The sequence below is a fragment of the Egretta garzetta genome, unplaced genomic scaffold (genome assembly GCF_000687185.1).
Source record: "Egretta garzetta isolate BGI_Z169 unplaced genomic scaffold, ASM68718v1 scaffold11, whole genome shotgun sequence".
Classification (NCBI taxonomy): domain Eukaryota; kingdom Metazoa; phylum Chordata; class Aves; order Pelecaniformes; family Ardeidae; genus Egretta; species Egretta garzetta.
Genome location: NW_009258621.1, coordinates 1,551,464 through 1,574,918, shown reverse-complemented (window position 1 = coordinate 1,574,918; position 23,455 = coordinate 1,551,464). Strand labels below are relative to the sequence as shown.

At 38.5% G+C, this 23,455-nt stretch overlaps 1 protein-coding gene across 7 annotated transcripts in view; it reads left to right on the top strand.

The window, feature by feature from the left end:
• The first annotated feature begins 35 nt into the window (after positions 1 to 35).
• The window catches only part of LCLAT1 (lysocardiolipin acyltransferase 1), a 119,798-nt gene continuing 96,378 nt past the window's right edge, over positions 36 to 23,455 (top strand). For 3 of the 7 annotated variants that reach the window (XM_035903639.1, XM_035903638.1, XM_035903631.1), the window contains exons 1-2: positions 36 to 156; positions 8,745 to 8,834. The gene's annotated coding sequence lies outside the window, so the exon portion shown is untranslated. Of the gene's footprint in view, positions 157 to 2,411; positions 2,454 to 8,744; positions 8,835 to 23,455 lie in introns of all 7 variants that reach the window. The other 4 variants (XM_035903632.1, XM_035903634.1, XM_035903633.1 and 1 more) reach the window with 3 other exon arrangements.

Below are 23,455 nucleotides of genomic sequence, written 5' to 3'. Positions count from 1 at the left end.
TGCGGCCCGCCGGACTGTCTCACTTGCCTCCCGTTTCTCCCCAGGCATGGTCGCTGCGCTGTAGGAGGGCTGGGAGCCGCGGCGATGCCCGGCGAGGAGCCGCTGGAGGAGAGCGCTTGAGCTTGCCTGGGGATACGTTCAGCGTGTGTGAAACGTGTACGTTACTCGAAACCTTGGTTTCAGTACTGCTATTTTTATTACACCCAGAGGAATAAACGGAGGGTCCTTGCTGTAATCTCATCCTTATTATCTTTCCTTTTGGGCGAAGCAGAGTCTCTTGTTGCGGCTCGCACGTACGCAGCAGTCAGTCAGGTTTTGCCAACTGTAGCTGGGTGGCTTTCCCTGCTTGCTGTGTCTCTTGTCACTTCTCCCGTTGCCGTTGGCGTGTAGGCTGCTGTCTCGGCTAGATTTGCCCTCTGGCGAAGCTAAACTTTGACCTGAATGGTCTCTTGTGTAAAAAGCACAGGGTGAGTATCGGAACAAGGCATGCGACTTTGCACAACCAGGCTGTTCAGAATGTAACTGCGGCCGCAAAAAGCTGCGTGCTAAAAATAAATCCTAGAATAAAACTATGTGTGCGGCTTCACATTGGTGCTTAATGTGTATTCGTTGTGATACAGTACTTGATTGTCACTAGGCTTTTTTTTTTTTTTAATCTCTACTTATGCTAGTGGACGGAGTGGACTCTGCTCGCGTAACGGTTGGCTTATTGATTGCTAAGTATTGCCATATCTCATTTACTTCACAGTAGCTGTCTCGTGTTTTGAAGACACCACCCACTCTCTGCTTTTGGACCCTCGGACTTTTCAGTAGCAGTTACCACAGCAATATTTTAATGTTTCTCAAGCACAAACTTATTCCACTGTAACACAAGAGAGATTAACAGATGGTCTTTTTTTTTTTTTTTCCCCGTCTTATTCCTTTACAAATGGGGAAACTGGGATAAAAAAAAGGAGGAAAGCCAAAGTTTGTCTTAAACTGAACACAGAAATCTGAAATGAGTTGGTTGACTTTGCAATCAGACTTCATAGTATCATGTAATACTCTGAATGCAAAGCTTTGGTGGCAGCTGCACTGTCTGGCTCCTCAGCAAATCAAGGTTGTTTAACAGTATGAATACGTAGTTTGGCCAGTGTGTGGGTTGCAGCTGAAGAGTGTGGTCTCACTCCTTCACCATCACTGGCCATGGGTTACTGCTACTCTCTTTGTAGTGGATTTAGTGGTTGGATGGTTGCAGGGCCAGTTGATCTAACAGTTTTATGAGGATGGCTTTCTGTCAGATGGAAGCTGTTCTAATGAGTGTTTGCTCTGATATGAATGAAAGCTGTTTCTTCTCTGCACTAATGTAAACCAGCTGTAGGTTGAGTATAATGTGAAACTGTACCTTGAGAAACCAAATCTCAAACTGGTCATTCAGAAAATCAGAACTACACTTAAAATTTCTGAAAAGTTTGGATAAAAAAAAAAAGTCAGTCATGTGTAAGGGAATACGTGGTAAGAGTGAAGGGAGTATAAGTGTGTGAAGAAACTTTCCCATCTTCCCAGAGTTTTTTCTCCATTCATTTCTTGCCAAAGAGCTTCCGTGCTGAAAAAGGGAAGTCTCTTACAAAGCCTTATTTAGACCTCAGGGGCTGGTCCACCACATGTACTCAGTGAGGCAGGAATCTTGAAGGAAAAATAATACTGTGTCCTACTGCAAAAGCCAAACTGAAGTTGTGCAGGGAAACCTTGATTCTGGTACGTTCCAGCTGCTCAGTCTTGATGACTTTTGCTTTCATGGAGTTCCCTACCCTCCTCACAAAAGCAATCTGAAAAGAAAATTGGAAGTGTAATGAGGTGTCATCTTCACATCTGCCTGGGGTTTTAGCCATGTTAGGGTTACTTGACCAGCAAATCCTTTCTCCAGTTGCTCAGGTGGCAGGCTGTCATTTGTTTCATCTGTTCCTGCAGAGTCTCTGCTTCTTCAGCAGCTATTTTTAATAATGCCAGGATAGATTCTTCATCACCTGAACTGTCTCAGGTGCAAATAAATCCTCTTGTCCTTCTGCTGGCTTTCTATTTGATTCTGCCCAGGACTTCTCCCTGTAGAGTTTCTATGTCTTAATTTTTGTTTAGATGGTCTCGTTTATGTCCTTTCTTTCCTGTCACTTGTCCTGCCCGTCAGTGTGCTGCTGCCCCCCACTCCTCCCACCTCTGCTTTGCCAAAACACACCTTTTCCTTTTGTTGGCTGCTTCTTCCAGCTTCTTGGGAGATGCAGAGTCTTGGTCTCAGTTTATGCTTTCCTCCTGCCTGGTCATCATTTACTAAGAATCTTTGTTTTCCACTGTCCTTCTTTCCTTAATGCATTCTCCTTTTCTCCGCTTACAGCCTCGTTCAAGGATGTCCCTTCCGTGTTCCCTTGTTTCTACAGGTTGTGGTACTGAGAACACATGGACGAGATTCTTCGTGTTCTGTATGTGGTATTGTGTTCCGTGATCTGATTTAATGTTTTATTAGCTATGGACTGAGGAGAGCTGACTTGTTTGTGTTGCATGTGTGGTGTTTGGTCAGCACTTAGACCTAAGAGTGGGGAGGAAAATGGAACCTTTAGAGAGTTGACTTTTTGAAACGGGTCCCCAGTGAGCGTGGGCAAAGGCTTGCACTTTGGTTTTATGTGATTTTTTGTTGACCTGGCCAAAAAGTAAATTCTTCCTGAAAGACAATTCTGTGTTATTAAGTCTATTGTAGCTGCTGCAGGGCACAGTGAGGTGCGAGAGAGCAACGTTAGCAGACTTCTTGAAATGTAGACAAAATGTCTCTTCCTCCCTAGTCTGTTTCTCTTAGCTGAACTAGTTTGCTTGTGGACTTGTTTTGCTATAATAAACTTAATTTACTTAATTTGATTTATTTGTATTAGGGTTTCTTATATGCTTAGTTGTTCAAAGCTGGGGGAGTCTTTACTCGTCAATACAAATTTAATTGCTCCACTAGGTTCACACACTATCCTTTGAGTTTGCTGTCAGATTAAAGGCAAATTCATTTTCTCAGGCTTAGTTTTTGGGGGTTTTGTGTGTGGGTGTCATTGTCCCAGTCACCCCGTCCCCTGTGGGGATTCCTTGAAACAAACCTGCTTTTTTTCATCTTGCTGCTTTTAAACATGCCTTCCCAAGACTTTGCATCTGTGGTACTAAAACTCCCATGACTCTTGAGGGTTTTTTTTTTATGGGCATCCTTTGGTATAATACCTGCTATTCATGTTATGTTAGGTATCAAGGGAGCAGGTAATGCTTTCATTCCAGTGGTTCTGAAAGGGATTGCTTAATCTCAAGTGCTTTCTCACTGAGCTTATGTTGAAGGCATCCTATACCTATTTACTCTTTTGATGGCAGCTTCAGAGGTGCTGTGAAGGCTAAATGAATAGACTGCCTGATGAGTCTATATGAAGCAGTTATGTGGATCACCACACATGGCTTGTAGAAAGAGAATTAATTTTTCTTGAAAATGCTCTAGTCTCTTATTAAATTACTGTTTGAATCATGGAAGTGTTCCTGTAACCAACTGTGTCCCCAGACATGCTCACAGTTCCTGGGTGCTTTAATATATGAACGATAGATTTGTTTTGTACTCTTTCACCAAATTGGTGAAACAACAGAGATGGCTGCAGTCAGAGTCAAAAGATAACCAAACCCCCAGGCTTTTAAAGGGGAACAAGAAACAAAGCACAACAAACCATTACTTTCTCTTGCTGAATCAAAGACAAACAATTGCAGGCAGTGCAGGTACTGACAAGTACACACAATCATGACTTTTAAACAGGAATGGAATTACTTTGCTTTCCTGAAATCCTGTTATTTGCATCAAACTGGTAATGGTTGTCGCAGATAAAGATTTAACTTACTGTTGAAAGTAGCTGGAGTTTATTATGGTTATACATGAAATGTGTGAGATTATATATGTATTTTTTTTTTCCCCTTTTAACTTTTGCATGGTCAGTATGATAGTGATTCCACACAAATATAAATGTTAATTGCGAAGTAACAGAAGATATGCTGTATGACCCTTCAGATCTATTAGGAAGACCCTCTCTGGTATTTGAAGGGTAAAGGCGTTACTGTCTTCCTACACATGAGAGCTTGTGTGAAATTCCTCATATGGCCACTGATACAGTTTTAACAGCGATAAAAGTGCTGAGAATTCTCTGTTCAGCTTGATCAGCTCTTGGAGAGACAGAAGCAGTAGATAAAAGATTCAAAACTTTTTTTTTTCCCTGTAAGAAAATTCTTTATGCCTAAGTAATTAATTCCACATCACTTGGTAATTTTGCTCTTAGGTTTCATTATGGTTACTCTTACCTAGTGTTGGTATTGATTTTTAACAATCGATTTCCCCAATCTCCACACAAGCAATGATCTACAGCCTGCATTTGTTCAGATCAAGTATTAGCATTATGTGTTTGAATTCAGAAGATAATTGCATATCTTGCAAATTACCCAATGGGTGTTTCATCTTGAAACATTTAGAAATCCATTTTAGTTTCTCGTAATTATAATGTTTTAGTCAGACAGCAATCTAAACTTAGGACAGCACTTTGGCAGTGATATGCTTGTTTTTCTAAAATGAGCACAGTTTCTGTGGTTAAATTTTCCTCTCATTTAAATATAGATTTTAATCAGTGTAGGCCAAACTTTTCCAACCATGTTTAAAATTAGCTCAAGCCATATTTTAAAAAGCATGTTCTCCTAATCTGATTTAATGTATGTAGAAAAATGTATGTAGGAATGAATCTTTTTAAGCTGAATAATGCTTTTGAAGTGTTTTTACAATTTATTTGCAGAAAATGTTTATAGACTGGCTCAAATATGACTTGATTCTAGTAGTCTCTCTGTAATAAATACCACTGAAAGCACTTCATGCTGTGCTTCTGAAATTTGAAAGGCAGCTGTTCAGAAAGAAACTGTAAATTCCGCTCATCAAGCAGCTAAGTTACAACACCAAAACAAAGTAAAATGCTTGCTGTTCTTCCAGACTTCCATGCAAGCAGTGTTTTGGAGAATACTGAAGTTTTCATTGGTCATCTTGTACTTCGTCCGGCAGGGTATAGTTGCCATTTTCCATTACTAAGTTGAGGTTCCAAGTAGATGTATAGCAAGTGTTAAACATTGTGTAGAGGATATTCAACGTTGTATGTATTCTGAAATAGAAGTGGGAACGAGTCTGGATTGAATCTATCAGGTGGCTATTATAACTTGCTGAATTACTGCCAAACATCTGGTAGTTTCAGTTTCTAGAAAAGTATTAAAAAAACAAAATAAGCAAAAAGACCCCCAAAACTGTTACCAATCTTATATCCCTGTTTTTACTCAAATGCAGAAAGGAAGGTCTTTAGCAGTACCCAGAAAGTTTTCCAGTTGGCAGAGTGTTTGGAGATCAAGGGAGTCATTCCGTCAGCAGACTTCTCTTCAGATACACCATTTCTACCGATCCCAGGCAGGGTGAGATGCTTTCAGAGAAATGTGAGGACAGATGTCATAAGAGGGAGATGAGTTGTGTGTATTTCCATTGTATGGAATGCAGTGTGGTTTTACGTGAGATGTGCTTGGTTAGCTTTGACACACTGTTTCTTTACTGAAAATGGTGTAAAGAAATACTGCCCTGCTTTGGACATAGAACTGTGAGAAATCTGACTTAGCTTTTCAGATGCTTCATTTTATTATTCAGATGCTAGAAGGACTAGATCCTTCTAGTTTTTAATATTTAATCTTACAGCAATCGTGTCTGTTCAGCTAATCAATTCCATTTGCTATCAAGATCATGTTTGTTGCTGTGATTTTAATGATTTGCTAGAGTGTAAAGAACGTTGATTTTGAAAAAGCTGATGATACCATAACAATAGTAAGCCATAGCAAATGTATCGATGACTGGTAAAGCTTACCTTTTTTCCAGTTGCTGCAGCTTGTGCTACTACTTTTAAGACACTTAAATGGAACAAATACTTTCTAATTTCACTCAACAGTTTTTCTCATAAACAGGACTAACTCTTACCCAGAATTCCTGTGGTACAGTGGGAATTTCTCAGCTCACTGAATAGCAGTTGCATGTTTTGTGTTCATTGAAAAATGACTTTTAATTCTTCTGGTAAGATAAAGCCAGGAGACAGTGGTGACCACATGCTGATCTGTGGAAGTTCACTTTTCAAAGTGAACCAAACTGCAAACTGGCTTTCAGGCTATGGTCAGAACTTGGAGCTTGTTCCTAGTTCTGCTATATAATTTTTTTAGATTGTGTATCGGCTGGAGTTGGGGGCCATGTGTCGTGTTTTAACCCCAGCCAGCAACGAAGCACCACACAGCTGCTTAGTCACCCTCTACCCCCTGGTGGGATGGGGGAGAGAATCGGAAGGGCAAAAGTAAGAAAACTCGTGGGTTGAGGTAAGAATGGTTTAATAATTGAAATAAAATAATAATGATGATAATAAATTGTAGTGAAGAGGAAAACGACAAAAAAAAAAAAAAAAAAGGAACAAAACCTAGGAAAAAAGTGATGTAACTGCTCACCACTTGCTGACTGATGCCCAGCTCATCTCCAAGCAGTGATCGCTGCCCTCCAGCCAACTCCCCCCAGTTTATATAATGATCATGATGTCATATGGTATGTAATATCGCACAGTTTGGGTCAGCTGTCCTGGCTGTGCCCCCTCCCAGCTACTTGTGTACCTGGCAGAGCATAGGAAGCTGAAAAGACCTTGACCAGAGTAAGCACTGCTTAGCAACAACTAAACCATCGGCGTGTTATCAACGTTATTCTCGTACTAAATCCAAAACTCAGCACTGTGCCAGCTACTAGGAAGAAAATTAACTCCATCCCAGCTGAAACCAGGGAAGTCATCACTAGGTTCTTTAACAAAGCCAAAGAAAACATCAAAAGATTTCTCAAAGAGCGAAACAAATAGAAGAAATCCTTACCTGTGGAGTTTCTGTTGGGAGTCAGTCAAATTCTCCGCTCATGGAAAACCTCTTTCTCTTGAGTGCAACATTTCGGAAAGCGTGAGGTAATGCACTCATGCCAAGGTTATTGAGCCAATCTGTAGAGCCTGGTAAGGTAAGGCTAATTGTTTCCTTTCAGCTTCTTGCATAGACAGTAGCTTTCTTCTGGTCTTCCCTCTTCAGTACAAAACCACCACTAAATCTGTCAATGTACCTAGTGAATTCCCTTTAAAAGAAAACATTTTTAGCAATTTCTTTTGAGGTCTCTTGCCCACATCAGTAGATTTGTCCTTAGGACAAGTAAAAATGATGCACTGCCACTGAACTAATTATGTGTAATTCATCATCAGATAGTGGAAACAATTAATGTTCTGGGAATTGGCATGCATTTCACATTTGGAAAGGGGGTGTTTGGTTTAATCTCTTAAATAATTGCAGACTGTCTAGGAAGATGGAATGTAATGTTCTGGGTATGTTTGATCTTTCTTAACTTTGGGGAGACTGTTTTAGAAAAGGATTGGTCTTACTGCATTTTGTGCTGTCTCCACGAGATGGATAGATTTTTGCACTAGACTTTCCTTAGAAAAAACACTTGTGCGTCAATCTGATTTACAAGAAGTGTTTTGCAGGCTCATCTATTTCTAACCATTTAAGTGACAAAGGGCGTGTCTCTCCCAAAATTATGGCTTTGCTGAGAGAAGTGTGTTCTTTTATTAGGAACATCAGGTTTAAATTTTCACTTGAATACCAAGTTTTAAATAAAATCCTGGCAGTTATCCACTATTTCCAGTGCTTGCATGGGTCTACTATTCATTACAAAATGGGTACTTCATTATTTTGTCATAAACTGTTGTACCTTTGGATTCCAAAATTTACTTAGAATAGTCATTTTTTTGTAAAAACTTTCTTTGCAGAATGTTGGTTTTTTTTTTTTTACTTATGTTGTAATAAAGGTAGGCATTGTACGTATTGAATCTCAGTCCTACTCTGAAGAAAGAATCTTGGTCTCTTTCCTAAATATTGAGAAGCATTTGGTTTTGCACCTCTGTTGGATACAGGGTGAAATGTTGAACAGTGTCAGCTCCACTAAGCAATAAAAAAATCCCACTTTAAGAAAATGCTTTAACTGAATAACACATCTCATTTAGATCTTGACAGTGAGTAAGAGCTGTGTGTTTATCCTGTCTGCCACCTTAATAGTTTTTGAATGACAAATGCCTGCTAAGATGTCAAGGGTTAAACAGCTATGGTTTTTTTGTATCTTCTTATTACAGTAGGTCATTGAAGGACCTTGAGACATGACTGATTTGTAAAATTGAGACAAAGGTTCTGTAGTTATGGTAGTATGGAGGTTAAATATAGACAGAAGCAAGTGTGGCTTGAGTGGTCACACTAGGGATTTTGTTAAAATGGTTATTGATAGCACAGGAATACATATTGTCTTCCATCTAAAGGGGAAATAGCTAAAATTATGGGGGTTTTGTTGAAGTAATTGCAGTAGGCTAGTTTATTGAAGAACAATATGGCATGATACGCAGCACCCTTGTGCAGTAGAATATCTTTGAAAATATAGCAGTTGTTTTTAATTCATGAAAGAACCTTGTGAAATGTTTAGATGATTTAGTAAGGTTTGATTGTGTCAGTCACATGTTAGTAAGGTTTTCTTATGGTCTGCCTTCTCTCTGTGCCTTTGGAGCTTGGCAGACCATCACCCTTCCTTGACAGCACCATGCCCCTGAAGTAGCTATAGCAAATACTCACTTCACTTTCTTTTTTTTAAGGGAAGCTTTAAGTTATTCCTGTGTTCCTGTGGCCCCACGTGTATTCAGTTTCTTGTTCATTTTACATGTAGACAGTGGCAAATAGAGGTGGTAAGTATGTCTGTTTTTTTTCTTTTTTAACCTTATGGAAGGCATCCATAAAAATCTGTCAAGCAAACTGGCATTGCACATATTGTCCATAGCTTTGTTATCATGAGCGCTTGGCATGTAAAATTAAGCTTGCTTGCAGAACAAAAGGTATCATCCTTGTGAGCAGAATGCTAAAATGAGTTTGCATGTTAGAAAGAAGAAAAGATTACACTTCCTGTCTCCATCGTGTCTCATTGTGTCTTGAAATGCGGAATTAGCTGAAAAAGGTATATTTAGGACAGGCTTTTGCTGAAGTCTAAAAACATGTCACTTACTCATAAACATAAAATAAACCAACCTTAAAATTTAGGGAAACTGTCTGGTAGCTTTGGATTTCAGTGCAGGATATTATTTATGTACAGTATTAACACAAATGATAATGTTTACTATAAGTATCACAAAATGACATCATGGCTAGGAGATACCCTAAAAATGGAAAATAGTAGTTGCAAAATATTGTTGTGCATAGAGTTCCACAGGCTACAGAATATTTTAGAATGAAAATTTTCAGCAGTAGTGAAAATGATCTCATCTGGCAGAAGAGTAATATTTTAATGGATGCTTATAGCATGACAAGAGGAAGGAGAAATTATCAAGTATTTCTTCATCACTTAAACACTGCTGTTACTGTTGTAGCTCTCCAGCCGTTTAGCTAAGGGGTTACAACCTTTACAGGGAGTATACATTACAGACTGGAGAGCAAAGCCCTTGTTTGGCCTCAATAGCCTGTAAAAATGCCATTTCTCAGGATTTTTGCATGTGGGACCTTAATTCTTCTGCATGTAACTAGTGTGAGCCTCCCAGCTTTTAAGAGCTTGGGATTTGGTGTTAGTATGGAGGAGTGGCCCACCCTTAGGGGTTGCATCTTCTTCTGTGAGACCTCAATGTCTGCCCTTCTCTTGAGAAAGGTTATGGTGTGCTTTTCTGCCAATTCCAATGTCTTGAATTATTTTAATGTTTAGAGTGAAGTTATCAAGAACTTTCATTTCTGGTTCGGGAGCTGTTTGATATAAAACCATTAGTCTCTTGTTCTTAACTAGATGATTGTTTTCTTCTTAACATCTCTCCCCTAAGCTGAACCTTACTAAGAGCTGTCAGATTTCTACCAGGCATGTACTGTAGAGCTAGAACATAAAAGTGAAGTTCGTGTTGGAATGAGATCTGGAGAGAAGCAAAGTCGTGCGCAAGTATTTTTCCTTTTTGCAAATGTTAAGCTTCAGCCATGTTAATAGTATTTCTACAAAAACATTATTGGGCTAATTTAAAGTCCTGGTGTATTAACTTCTTGCACAGAAAGGAAATGAATTTTAGAAAGAATGTTACACATAAACCATTTGAGACGTTCTCTGTTAAGGAAATACCAGCTGTCAAGAAAGATGCAGCCAATGTTGAGTTATATTAAAAAGGCATTGTAAAGGCAATATTTGTCAAGGAAAAGTGGATTAATTAAAACATTTTAACTATTTTTGCTCTGGAAGATGGTTAAGGAAGTTCTGTATAAGCCTCTTCTAAATGCAACCTTTATTAAAAGCCACCAATCTATTTTTTCAGAAGGAAGTTGGCTTAGGTAGGTTGTTCCTTAATGTAGAATAAAGAAATTTTCTGACTACAATGTAACTAGTAGAAGAAAAAAAGAAAAAGAAGACTTGGAGTCGCTATACTTTATTACCTTCAGATTCTATAAGCTTGCTTTCATTGATTCTTCTTGATGGACAGAATTTATATCAAAAAGAAAATAGGTTACGCTTTAGGATTTTCATATTAATGCTTTTATTTGAAAATTGGTTCTTTTATGAGCAATTAATAGCACTAGGAGGCATTATTTTGCTTCTGAAGAGGAAAACAGTGAAGTGCACATAAAAAGGTTCCTGGATCGGGCATGTGAAACATTAAATTTGAGAGGATTTACTCTTTCTTTAATCCAGTCTAGCCTGCTGGCTTGAAGGAGTTGTACACTGAATATACAGATTTACTGTAATGGTTTGAAACAAGCTTTTGGATTAATTACCACTTTGCTCTTTTTCCCATTAATCTGTTGATGCTATCAGATCTACCCTGAAACAAATACAACTTGTAGCAAATACAGGAACAGTTATGTCTGTTACCTTTCTAAATAATGCTCCTGTGTTTTGGTGTGGTCTTTTTTTATTTAGGTGACGAGGTTGAAGGGGGTGCTTAGATGTCATGGTTATGTGACCTACTTAAATGTTGAGGTTTTGACTTTAGAAAAGCATAAATATTGTATATGGGAATGTTAGGTCTTCCTCTGTTTAAGATATCTTACCTTTTCATTATAATTATTTTCTGGAAATTCATTAAGATCAGAGTGTTTTCTTTTGTTCCTTGAAAATATTAAAATTCCATTTCTCAAGTTACATGATTGATATTAGAGACGAGCAGCTGTTGTTCCCCCAAATTCTCTTCACACTAGGCTTGTGATCTTAGCCTTTGTTAAAATGCCAACAGAAACATAAGCACCAAATTATATATGGGCAGAATTTTTTAATGTCACCCACATCTCCGCATTTGAGTTGACAGTCTGTGATTCCATTAACACATTACCTTTTTTCCCCTTAAAAAAACTTACTGTTACGGATGGCTTGTATTTTAGGAATGCATTAAAGATCTCAATGGGTCCTACAGACCACATTCCTTTACTTGTTGCATGTGCTTGGTGTTGTGTACTTAACTGAATAAAGGATTGAAGAAGGATTGAAAGGATCCCGAAAAGGATTGAAGAAGGCGATAGTCTGAAGGTTTCTTTAATTCTGAAGAATTGGATTTTGCTTTTTATTTGATAAGGAAGACACGTAATGTTATTAACAGTAACTAATTGTGATCCTTGTACTGAATAGTAAGGTTTCAAGCTGGACACCTATAGAATAAAGCATATGAAGCTTTCACAGCTGCAACTGAAGCTCATAGCAACTGTGAATTGTGCTTACGATGTACTGCACAGTGACAAATACTCTGAAAAAAAAAATCAGTCTGGAAACATTCCAGATTAGGCAGACACAATTCAAATATTTTGTGCTGTGGATCTTGAGTTCTAAAAATATAAATAGAATCTGTTGTGAAAATAAATTACTGACATATAACACTTTCAGATAGTAGCATAACACTTTCAGATAGCATAATGAGCATAATAGGGAGGAAAAAGGAAAAAAGAAAGGAGGGGGGTTGTCCTAGGATTTTAATAGTTTAGGCTAATTTTAGCACTGTACTATGAGAAGGGGGAAAAGAAATACAAAGTAACTTCTCCCTGTTAACCCTGCTGTCGAAGCATATGCATTGGATGAGGTAGAGTTCCTGTTTGGAAAAAAACCCCAAATAAACCAGCCAGGAAGGAACAGCCTTAATTCTGGTGTTTTATAATTTCTGTATGTTTGATTGTGTGGCTTTAGTATCCCGAATGTTTTTTCAGTGTAATACGAAGGTAAGGATTCCCTAACTGTGTGGTGCCGAATGCCTCAATCTTTTAGCTGTGGATGTAGCAAACTGTAATTATGCTGCGGATGACCCTGTACTCAAGGTGATGTCCTCCCTCATGGAAATTCTGATGGTGCTGTACCTGACCTACGTGCTTTTCACGTTGAAACTAGCTATTGCATGTTAGACTTCCGAAGAATCACTCCATCTCTAGTCTGAGACTGTGCTTTACTGGCTATCTGTTTCATCGTATGCAAAATGATAGATAGCTGACATCAGTGCTGACTCCAAAGAGAAGTAGCTAGACTGAGTTCCTGAATATGGTATCAAGACCACTAATCATGTCAAGGCTAGAAAAAAAATAATCTGTCAGTATTCCAAGTTATTTCTACAAAGCAGTTAACAACCGTAAATGATTCCGCAGTTTGACTGAATTACACAGATCCTACTTTATGCCTCTCACTTAAATCTTGCTTTTGTCCAGAATGAGTATTCCTTCTAGAAGGGATTATTATTTATTTTTGTGGTAGTTCAGTCTAAGAATTTCAGTGAAGTATCGGGAAATTATTATGTTTTTCCTTAGTGACTAATGCAGTCAAACTTGATTTCAAGCTTGGAATCTGTTACCAGTAAAAAAGGCTTAGAATTATGCTGTTAGAGGGTTTAGATCACTTTAAACTTCTTATTTCCCGTAAAATACCTAAGATCCCACCAGTATAATTCATAAGCTTAGCATAAATAGTATAATCTATTTATCTATACACCTTAATTGTATTTGTTGGCTAGAGAATCCTGTAAGAGCAATCTTGTGCAAAGCTAGTTTTGCAGGTTTTTCTTTGTTGTTCGTTATACTTGTCAAAGGGGGTTGGAAATGGAAAAGCATTGAAGTTTCCAGTTTATCAACATTTTGAGATGCAGAAAGTGATTTGTCTGAGTGTCTTTGTGCTGTATAGTTTGAAGATAAGATGTGTCTGTAGCAGCTGCCAAACTGAAGCATGAAGCAATGCCAGGACATTTGTGCTGAGCTTACTAGAATGGCTTTCTCTGCTTTATTTCTTGCTCTGTCACCATTAATCTCTTCTTTGCCACAATGTTAGTAAAAATTCTGACACCCGAAGAAATTCTTACCAAATAACTTATCATTCTGTTTCTGTTATATCCTTTTTGCATGCTGCAATACGGAATATGTTTTACCTTTTCCAAAAGTAACTTGAACTTTAGGCCATACTATGACACAGAACTACTGAGACCTTATATGCATTATAAAAAGCTTTAAAATTGGAAACAGTTTCACCTGTTCCCCTCCTTCCATTTATTTTGGCAATGATTGGTATGAAAATGTTATCTTTATTTTCTTGATCTCCAGATTTTGTCTTTTAAACTCTTGTTAGTTTTTCTCTCAGCCTTGCAATATTGCAAAACAACATTATAAGGTTAATTATTTGCTTCATGAAATTTAAACTGTTTGAAATGGAGCTCAAGACTGATGAATTTTAAGTGACTTTATAGTCTTTTAATTTTGCAGCTAGCAGGGAGGTATTTTTGGAAGCATTGGCATAATGCAGAGTTTCCTAAAAGTTGACCTTTATTATTCTGGTTTGAGTTAGGACCAAGACCAAAGGAAGAATTCTAGCTGTCAAAGACAGAAATGCCCTCATGCTGAATTTGGAGGGCAATAAGCTCTTTTGGTCCATGTTGTAGAAACCTCGTGCAGCAGTTCAAGGGATGCTTGGGGGCTTAACTTTCCAGCTAATAAGGACACTATGGATGCTTCCAGAAATTTTTAGGGTTGATACCTTGCACAAACACATACTGGCTGTGCTGTAGGCAGTTCAACTAAGGGCCACAAGGATGATAAAGGGACTGGAGCATCTGACGTCTGAGGGAGGTCTGGGAGAGCTGGGACTGTTCAGCCCGAAGAAGAGAAGGCTCAAGGAGGGGGATCTTACCAATGTATATAAACACCTGAAGGGAGGGTGCAAAGAGGACAGAGCCAGGCTCTTGTCAGTGGTGCCCAATGATAGGACCAGAGGCAACGGGCATAAACTGAAGCACATCAGAAAACCCTTTTTTACTGGGAGGGCCAGTGAGCACTAGCATAGGTTGCCCAAGGAGGTTATGGAGTCTCTGTCAGAGGTGCTTATAAGCTGCCTGGTTGGGGTCCTGGGGAACTGGCTGTCAGTGGTTCTGCTTGAGCAGGAGGTTTGGGCTGGACGACCTCCAGGGACCCCTTCCAACCTCAGCCATTCTGCGTGATTCTGTTGTGCAAATGTCAGACAATCTTTATTGGTTTGAGATCACCCATAGGTGATTTGTAGCAAGGGGAAGATGATTGTCCTTAAAATATAAGATACTTTATTTATTCCTTTAAAGCTTCAGAGGAGAGAACTACTTCGCTCAAGGTAAGTTGCAGAATAAGGCATGTTGTTTGGGAAACGCCTTATTTCCTCTTTTAAGTCTTGTGAAGCGTGTGAATTGAGAACTGAAGCAGTAGTTTTAGTTGCTGTTAGAGCAATTTAAATGTATGTTGTAACTAAGCCACCACAGGAAAAGAATTTTCTTTCCTATGGGAGGAAGGACAGAAGCACTTGCTGGGTACTCTGTTTTGCTATAGGCTGTTTTTCCTCTTGTGTAATGGCCTTGTGCTATAAGAAGGGAGAGAAGCAGATTATACACAGGAAAATGTGGTTGTTGAGCCACAAAAAAATAAGAGGTTACAAGAGCATGTGTAGTAACAAAACCAATTTGTCTCATTCTTGATTTTGCTTTCATTTTGAGAGTGATAGTTTAAAGAAAATTATAAAAGGGGGCTTTCCTTTAGGTGACAGAAATCTGCTTGTCGTTTTTGTAATGTAAATGCTCCCGTTTTGAAATGCTTGTTTATTTTCACAAGTTTGGAGTGACTCTAAATTCAGTGACTTCAAAACGTGCCTGTACATTTTAATTTGCCTTCTTGACACATGCTGTGTTGTTAAATGAAACATTTTTATTGGCACAAAAATATTTGCCCCACCTATTTTCATTTGCTAGTGGTGGGAACAGTAACATTAAAGGCTGTTTAAAACATACGAAGTGAGTTCTGGGGTCATTCTCCACCTGTTGTTTGTTTTGGTTTATGCAAGAAGAGTGAAAAGTAATCATGTTGGTGAAGTTCTGTCATCTAAGTGGTGGTTTTGGAGGCTAACATCACTGTATCCTGCAAGGTGTAGGTCTAGACAATTTACACATCAACACGTTTGGCTGGCTTCTTCAAGGAAAACTTGGGACTTCTGGGATAACGAACAGTGAGTGTTGGCAAGCAAGGTCACTTCTTAGCTTTAAAGTAACCCTAGAGTACATTGTACTGAATTATGGAACAAATGACTGCAAATACAGAAAATCTTTGATTAACTTCTCCTTTTCAAAGTGTCTTGACCTTTATTGAGTTCCCCTAGCTGACATTTTTAGAAGACTTTCAGTACTATTTCCTTTCATTATAAAGGGTTTATTTGCGTGTTTGCTCCCACATATTTCATTGTCATCTTCTCTGCCATTTGATCTGCTTCAGCTACAACAGCATCTACATTTCATATCAACACAGTTACTGTAGTAGTGTAGTGATGTAGTCCTTTTTTATATAAAATTATAGAAATGCATTTCTGTAAGTAAATGTTATCTTGGTAAGGAAAAGAAAAATAAAGCAAACATGAGTGAAAGAAAAAAAATAGCAGAGCTGATAAGCACCTACAAAAACATTTGAAAGACAGCATAATATATTCAAATTAAGAGTAAATCATATAGGATTCACATCACATAGCTTTCTATTTTTAGTTTTGAAATTGTTAGCTGCGTTTTCTATTTAAAGGTAATGACATATTTAGTCAGACTTAATGCAAGTGAATCATAGTATTGCATTGCATTTTCTATTTAAAGGTAACGACATATTTAGTCAGACTTAATGCAAGTGAATCATATTATTGCATTGTTATTGTATAAACCAGTGATTGTCGGTTGTGTTTCTTATACCCTTCACATTTTGGAGGGGGGGAAAAAAAAACTTCTCTGTGCTCTGGAAGTTGCTCAGACATTTCATAGTCTGGGGTGGTGATGAATAAATTAAACTATAAATAATGCAGGCAACAGGAATACATATTTTTGTTTTGTTAGACCAGGCTTCTCCAGTTGGCATCTTTCCTTTTCTTTACCGCCCCCTGTGGTGTTAGCAATGTAGGCTGTGTAAGATTACAAATATTTTCTTATTTTTTTTTTTACAAGGAGTTGTTGCAGACTTGGTCTTTTTTACATGACTGTTCATACTGGTTCTACTGTCTGAGCTGGTAGCTCCTGGCTGTTCTTTAAAGGTCATGCCAGTGGTGCCTATGAATATGGCTGTGTCCTGCCTTTCCCCAGTTCCTATCCTGCTGTTGCTGCAGCAGAATGGGAACTTCGTCCAACAGTTAAAGGATGATTAAATCTTAGTAGTTGGCACCTTGGATGGCTGGCTAGCTCAACAAGATCTTCCTGGCCTGGAGAGACAGCTTCTCAAAAGCATCCCTTGCTCTGTAACAACTGAACAAATCCCAGACGTAAGATCTAATTTTCTTCTTACTACTTTCTTCCTCTTTAATACTGTGTTCCCTGAAGCCTTCATGTTTTACACAATCTGAGGTACTGTTCACAGTTGACAATGCTTTCTAGTAAGGTATTCCGTAAAATGGGAACTCTTCCTTAGAACAAGATATGGAGTTTAGACTTTTAAATTTTATTTTAAAGATTCTGGGAGGGGGTGGAGGGTGGTGATGAGAATCACTGGTTGGTTGTGTTAAGAAGGTTGCAGGCTTTTAATCACCTCACTTCCCACCGACGACCTGCTACTGAGGGTGGGATTGTACCTTTGTTGCTCGAATGGGCAAGTTGTCTGGCTGCTGTCTATCCTTTTCCTTTATGGATTTGGATACTCGGCAACAGTGAAGAAGGCTTTAAAGATTGCTGATAGAACAAAGGGATTATGTCTGTTTATATAGAAGACAAGAGCAGCCTGCTAATGAATGAGTAATGTTGAGAAGGATAAAAGCCCATGTATTTTATGGCTTAAGATAAATGTTAACAGAGACTAAGAATAAACTTGCCATCACTGCCTGCTGCAGGCTTTCTTCCTGCACCTTCTTATGAAGTACGTGGTTCAGGACACTGCCAGGCGGGATGACTGGGTGGACTACTGCTGATACGGTTTGGCAATTTCTGTGTTTTTTCTACTGGTCATTTCTTTCTTCGACACCATATGAGATAAAAAAAGTCTCTTAGGTCAAGACACTGTAAATAGTCATTCTCCATAAATGTTGTTCTATTAAACACAAGTCAGATCTGAGTTTATAGAATCCTTTCTTCAGCCTGGGCAACTTTCCAGTTTTCTGAGGGCAAGCAGCCCAGCAAACACTCCTTCAGACAATTCCTCATCTTTCTCCTTTTTCCAGAATGAAAATCCAAAAATATCAGCAATGGGGGCCAAAATAACAAAGGAAAAGTGGGTGTTGCCACTTCTTGCCAGTTTTTTGTAAATGTTCCTGTCCTTCCCTGTCCCAGAGTAATAAAAAACTTCCCAAAGAATCCACAAAGTAAACCAGACTTTTTTTTTTTTCAGTCTCTGATCTAATTCAGAGTAGATGCCATAACAAAAATGCTACAGAACAAGTACTGTAAAGCGTATACTTTTTGTCTGCCTATTAAGGTTTTATTCCTCACCTGTTAAGGTTGCAAGAAATTCAAGGGCAACTGCTAGGTCCTCGATGATGCTCAGCTGTTATTCTTGTTTCTAGGATATCAGTTGGGTTCATGCTAGTTGCTCATCTTTTACTTGGTAGTGGGGAATCTTAATGGACGTGAGTGGGTAGATTCTCTAGTTTAGGACAGACTGGAGTGAAATACTGTTAGGAGGAACTAGAAAACCAGGGGATACAAGCTCCAGAGTGAGTGATCCTAGGGAGGAGGTTCTCTGATCCATGCCTGCTTGTTCCTCCTCCAGCTTCAGTGACATGATCATGAGTAGTACGTAGGGTGAGGGGGTATGGTGGGCAGTGAGATCCGGGAATTGGTGTTAAGCAGACCAGAAGTGGGATTAGAAGAAATCAAGGCTGTGCTGGCAGAATGAGTTAATACAACTGACGGGCCAATGACCACTGCTGAGAAGCAGGATCAGAAACTAAGACTTAAGGACAGCAAGAGGGACAGGAAGCAGGTTTTTCAGAGCAATAATCAGGATGCTACCTGCAGCTACAGAATAGCTGTTTGGGTTTTTTCTATACCAGAGTTGTATGGCAACCATTAATGGAGTTCTCAAGGTCAGTTATTTGACTCGTTGAATGCTGGTGGCTTCCTGCAGCTTGTCTGTCTTGAGTCGCATGCGTTGCTCTTTTCTTGGGGTTACAATGAATTCACTATTTTGAGACTTTAAAGAGGTTTCCCCCCTCAAAGGTGTTTTATATCAACACATCATTGAACTTAATCATGCTCATATGTGTGATAGGAAGGAACAGGTTCTTCAGCAGTGGATTTACTAGGGGAGGTTCTGCTGCCTGGGTTTATGCATTCAAACTCTGTGAGACTGCTGCCTTTTGAGCTGTCAGATCTACACAATTGACCTGTATAATGCTATGACTGTGTATGAACTGCGCCCTGATGCATTCAAGGAACTAATATTTGATTCCTTGAAACTATTTCTACCTGTGTGAGTCATGGTGGGACTTGTGACCTCCCCAAGATGTTTTTTGAGGATCCTAATTGTGATGATTCTCCAAATGGCAAGTATCTGTGAGGTATTTCCAGGTCCATGACTGTCAGAGTGGAATTCTCAAACCAGAGGAAACAGCCATCCAAACTGATACAGTCTGGAATCTGAGGACTGTGTCTGTGTAAGAAAAGAGCTTCTCGGTTCCTGTGCTTTTGCTTCTATTTTGAATGCTAATATAGTTTCTGGTTTTTGGTGTGTGTGTGTGTGTGTTTTCTTCTTATTTTGGAGAGTGCAAAAGCTAGAAAATTTGATTCATCGAGTCCAGGCAATGTCTCATTGGAAGACTCCTGGAAAACCACACTTGTTCTAGAGACAAACACGATGTCATTTCAGTAGCAGAATCTCTTTGCGAGCCTCCTGGAAACAAATGTTTTGCATGAGGACTCAATTTTTCTTGTTCTGAATTCATTCAAATTACCCTGCACTCTCTACTTGTGGTAGACTTTTCTTGAGCCCATGTCAGAATCAAGACTGAATCTGAGTGCTGTTTTGAAGCTGCAAAGGTTGTAAGCATGTGAGCAGATAAATGTATCAAGCAGAGCACTGTGCCTCAGTCTTCTGAGAATCTAGGAAGATCAGTGTCCTTTAGAGCTTCCAGCTGATGTTTCCATCTGTTCTCCAAACTATTGTGCTCTTCATAAAAAAGTATGTTGACCTGGAACAGCAAAGCAGCTGCTTTTCTTAATTGGGTGATGACGTAAGACACTTGCAGAAGAAAGAGGATCATTTGCTTAAGTAAAGCCAATTGACAGTAGGAGTGTTGAGGAGCTCTGTTCATATATAGGGATCTTTTTTCCCTTCTGTGTCTTAACAATCCCAAGTTTTTGGTTTCTTTAGTGCAGTAGCAAAGATAGAAGGCTGGCCTAGAGTGTCAGGGAGGGAACTAAGACATAAATCTAAATAACCTTATTGGGACTTCGACACATTTGCTTTCCAGCTGAGTGAGAACATAGCTACGAGAAGAACGTGCTTGGGAATTTTCCACCTGCCCATTTGACGTAGGACAAGAAAGAAACCATTAATTTCCTGACAGCATGTCTGAAAACTGGAAGTGGAATGGTTATTTAATGTGTTTCATTTTTTTGGCAATCTGATTCATAGTTTTTGAATGCTTGTAGTTGCCAGTTCTTGATGCAATACTTTTTTTTTAAATTCCATGAATAAAAAGATGCAACAGACAAATCTTTAGGGCATCAGAACATACTGCAGTCTATTCTGTTTTGTTCTTCCTCTAATAGCAGGATAAAAGTATTGTGAGGCCTATCCTCTTCCATCAAGCCTCTGGGAAAGAAAAAAGAAAGGGTGGGGGAGATGACTGAGCATGGAAAATTTTATGAAATTGCTCATGGGTTTCCTTTTCATATGAAATTTCCCTGAAATTTTCCCCATGACTCATTTCCTTCTTGATTCCTTTTTAAGTCCATAGTTTGGGCTTTTTTTTAAGACAAGTAGGTAGCTTTTTCCTGCCCAGTGTGACGTGGATTTTGCAAAGGTGTATATTCAGTGTTGCAGTTATTCTTTCTCTTCTGAGTGCTACATAGAGAGAGATGCCCTCTTTTCTGTAGCTTCTCTTTACAGCCCGTGGGCAAAGACAGGAAGCAAGGAATGCACTTCCAAAGAAAATTGATGTAATCAGAGGTGCATTGTGTGAAGGAAGTGGTGGTGGGAAGCAGGATGTTTTATTTTAGCAGATGTCTGTTGATGGTTGCAAAGGTCTTGTACTGACAGAAGGTCAATGAGGGAATTTGTTATGGTTTCGTATCTTCTGACTTGCAGTTTTCAGTTCATGCTGACGTACCTCCTGCTGGATATAGACTTCTCTGGGACTCAGTCTCTGAAATGCCACCTGGCATATCTACCGTGGTAATGGCAGCTCTTTTCTGGAGTGAAAACTTGCATGACTAATTCCTTTTTATTGGAGAACCAGAAATACTGTCCAGTGTGAGAGATGTAAAAGGTTGATGGAATGCCAGAGACCTTTACTGAACTATAGTCACTGCCACTCATAAAATTAGTTATGTGGAATACATAATACTTTATTTATTGTGAATACTTCTAGTCTGACCAAACTCTTGGACATGCTTAAAGCTCTGCAATATAACTTCTCTTACAAGGGAAAAAAAAATCAAGATTCTCAGGGTTCTTCTAGTACCTGTAAGATAGGGCTTAGATTTTTTTTTTTGTAGAAATATCCACAAAAATATGTTCTTCTAGCGCAATTAAAGTTTAGTATAACCATTCAGTGCATCTAAAGCATTCTAAACCCGTGAAGATCTTGATAGCATTTCTTGGAATATCTTATTCCATAAAAGTTTGTATGATGTGATCACCAAACTATCTGAATGCTCTGTGCAGTGAATTAAGGCCTCTTTTCCCCTCCTCTCCTCATCCACTTCCAGGATACAGATAAACTGTTTTATTTACAAGATCTGAGCCTTTTGGAAAAGCATGTGATCTCCCTAGAGAAACAAATGAAATGATTTAAACTCCAAATGATTAATTTGTTGGAAAATAAACCTTAAATACTAGAAGTAAAATTGCCCGCAGAGGTTAATTCAGTTTTGATCTGCACATTGGTAGTATCTTTGATTTATGTGAACACATAACTACTTTTTCACTAACTAGCTGTTTCTCTAAACTTATAAGCAATCAAATGGAGAGCCTTGAATGAAGAATGTTAATTACTCTTTGATTGGAAACATACCTACCTGTCCTGCCCATAAGCAGCGCAGTTCTCGTAATGTTGAAAATTTCATGGTTAAACTTCTTCATCCTTTGTGAAAAAGGAGCTTATTTTGTAGAGAAATTAAGCTGATTTCTTAGCTAGGCTCTTTCCATATCACTAATAGCATAATATCTTCTAGTTGGATAAATTACTACATCTGAAACAAGTTTGGGATACTTGAAAAGAAGCCTTAAGAACAAACTGAAAACTGAAATCCAAAATAAGATTAAAGTAAAACAATAATAAAAATAAAACTACCCCTATACACCCTCCCACCACAGTATAACTAGAGAAATCTTCCTTCCCTATGTCTTGGGAACTTGGAAATACTGAGAGAAAGTGGCAATTTCCTTGACTGTAGCAATGCTGGCTTAGTTCCCCTTTCTGAAGCAAAGGGTGTTTTCCATCCAGGAATAGGTAGATATATTGCAGCTCACTTTTGATGTAGATATATTTTCATGTGTAAATTCTTAGCTTGTTTTGGAAGTATCAGTACATCTAAGTACTGATATTTGCTATTTAGCTGTCTGTTCAACCAGATAGGAACTTGAGCAAAAACTTGCTGCTGTGTTTGATTTTTACAATTCTCTTTTTGTGTTCTTGTCTCTGAACATACAAATAGCTATAAATATTTGTTGAAAGGGCAACTTCTTGTAAATTAGATGCATGCTCAGAAAGTCCTTTCATAAACTAGGCAAGCTAAATTTCCCAGCTTGGTCACTGTTTACTCTTTTCAATTACAAATAATTTGACTGGAGACAAATGTGGCTCTTCCTGAGTCAGGAGAAAAATTATCCTGTGAATACAGTGGTCATGACAAAAGGAAGCAAATTTTTGGAGTCAAAGTGATGCTTAAAATGTTACCACATTAATGGCTGTACTGAATAGTCTATTATTAAGGACTGGTAGCCTATTACTAACGTGATTATTTATATACATATATATACACACATATATATATATATATACATATATATATATAAAGGATTGTGTATGGGGCAGTAGGTTGGGGTACTCATGGCATTACTAATAGATTACATCCTTGGGACTATTAGAGGGTAATGGGTTAACCTCACAGCATAGGGAGTAGGGAATCTTTCTGTCTGATGTGTGTTTTTTATCATCTGTAGGTTACTTTTTTTTAATTTATAATTTCCTTTGAAAATAGAGCTGGCTAATGGAGGATTCTGGTGGTCACAGTGATGCTTGCCCAGTGTGCATCTGGCCTAGGCTGGTCTTTGAATACATATGACTATGCGGAAAATAAGTTTGGTTGATCAAATTTAGCAGTATTGTAATGTGTTTTCCTTAGCTGCTCATGATATATTATTGTGTTTGTCCAGTTTATCTAAATGAAGACTGAAGGTTTCATGGTTATCTTGCAATTATCTTTATGGAAACAAAATTATTAAATCGAAATGTGGGTCATTATCAGCATAATAATGGGAGATGTTAGATATCCACATGCTGGTATTTTCAAACAGGGCAACTTTTTGGGAGGTTGTTCTAGACAAACTAGCATTGGCTCAGTGAATGGAATTGAATAGCCTTCTCTAAACTTTTGATTAAATAATCTGATGGTATCTTCTGGCTTTAAACTTTGAGGAGGACAAGCCCATGACAACTAAAATACCGTTTGAATCTAACACGGTTTTTCCAAAT